Source organism: Arvicanthis niloticus, chromosome 1 (assembly GCF_011762505.2).
Source record: "Arvicanthis niloticus isolate mArvNil1 chromosome 1, mArvNil1.pat.X, whole genome shotgun sequence".
In the NCBI taxonomy this organism is placed as follows: Eukaryota; Metazoa; Chordata; class Mammalia; order Rodentia; family Muridae; genus Arvicanthis; species Arvicanthis niloticus.
In genome coordinates, this window is record NC_047658.1 from 162202956 (window position 1) to 162204908 (window position 1953).

The 1953-nt window shown below is 51.6% G+C and overlaps 1 non-coding gene across 1 annotated transcript; it reads right to left on the reverse strand.

Annotated features, from left to right (window-relative positions):
- Nucleotides 1-318: 318 nt before the first annotated feature.
- Nucleotides 319-446, reverse strand: LOC117701573 (small nucleolar RNA SNORA17). Its single transcript, XR_004605770.1, has one exon. It is a non-coding gene; the product is annotated as a small nucleolar RNA SNORA17 (small nucleolar RNA).
- Nucleotides 447-1953: the final 1507 nt, after the last annotated feature.

Below are 1953 nucleotides of genomic sequence, written 5' to 3' on the forward strand. Positions count from 1 at the left end.
CCCAGTGGCAGCATAGGCCAGGAGCCCACCATGGTCCCAGGTGGCACCACAAGCTGTGTACTTCAGGCTGTTCCTCACCTCCCTTCACTGTGCCCACGTCCTTCTGTTCCTCTCTCCTCTTCATTTCTCCACTTCCTCCTTCCTCTGGGTCTCTGAGTGTCTGGGATCATCTCAGGAATGCTCTCAGGAGTTCTATACTCTACCTAAACATTATGGAGCCAAGCAGAGGGTCATCTTTCTCCTGGTCTGCTCCACAATGCCTACACAGCCCTGGACTGGTGGTTGTCTCAGGCTCTCTTTTTTTTTTTTTTTTCAGGGAATGTTAGGTTATTAATCATTCAGATGTTCACGGGTCAGAGCATAGAGCATAGACATAGCCTCTCTCCTGCCGCCTGCTGACGCCCATGTGACACAGCAGCCACACCTGCAAGGCCACTAGGGGCAGGGGCTCCATGTTTCTAAGCCCACCTTGCTGCTTTTCTTTCTTCTTCCTTCTCCCCTCCCAACCACCCCTCTGAAACCTAGGTTTTCTCACACACCCATGAAGTGATGCATCTATTTCTACACCTTTAGCTGACAATACCAGGCACCGACCAATCACAGTGTCAGACCAAAACTGTCCCCACGAGTAGCTGGCCCACTAGGGTCCTCAGGCCACAGACAGGCAATATGCCAAAGTGGCCCATCTGTGGGTGGAGAGCTAGCTCTGAATCCCAAGGAAGATAAAACCTTTGAAGTTACGTATTAGAAGTGTGTGACTCTCTCTAAGGCCAGATACTGAGGTGACCTTCCTCAAATGGAGACGTTAGAAGACATTAGTTAGGATACATGCTGAGGAAGTGTGCCATGTGGAGATGGGCATGAGGGGAGCTTGGAGCACTGGGGAGGCAGCACAAGCTACCGGAAACAGATTAGCAGGGCCTCTTGCATCACATTAATCCAGCTGAACTTTGTCCTGTGGACAGTGTGGCGACATTGGTGAGCTTCAAGCAGCGGTGACAACAGACCTCTAAGGCCCTTGAAGCAAGGCTTCAAGACTGAGAAGCCACAAGTCCAGGCACAGATATTACAGGCCACAACCACAGGCCTGCAGCTGAGGTCAGGCTACTTGACAGGTGCACAAGCCTCAGCTGGCTCCTTCACACCCTCCACACACCTCTGCCAGAGGGCAAGCTCAGTCAGCAGGTCAGAGGACAACTTAAACTCCAGAAACGCAGAGCCACTCACGAGACAAAGCTGCCCACTGCCGTTTGACAAGCAGGGATGACTCGGTGGCAGAAGAAGCTGCAGGGCACAGAGTACAGTCACACCCCATGATCAATATGCAGCAGTCCGGGGAACTAGCCAGTCAGCAGGAGGAACAAGGAAAGAATGGGATGCCTGCTTCCACAGGGCATTGCCCTCCCGAGCCATGCTGGCCCCAGATAACAGCACTGTCTCCATGGGTCAAATAAACTATAGTTTACAGTTGGGGTTCCTGGGGTTCGAGGAAGTCACTCTCATTTTTCCCATGGTACAGAGGTGCTCCAGAAGATGAACCCCAACCCACGGAGCAAGTTTCATTCAGAGTCACACTGTCCTGTATCCTCAGATTCAGGGACCGTGCTGTCAGTTTCACATAGGGAAAGAAGTGACAGCTTAAAGCTTAGGTCTATACCATGTGCCAAGCACAGCTTCAAACCCTTTAGAGGCTACAGACTGACTGGAACCAACCATGTTTTCAGTGTCTATTAAGCTCCTCTGGAAACAACAGGGGACTCTTGGCAAGAGGTGTTGAGAGCTACACCCCTCCGCTGCTCACTCTGGCTACACAGAGAGTGGCTTTACCCACAAGGCAGTTCTACAACATGCACAGAGACATGAAGCCACTCAGGGAGAGGTTCCTGTTGGTCCTCAGGCTGACCTTTCAGGCATTCTCACAGTACTTAGGGAAAGGGTTATTTTGCAAGCACA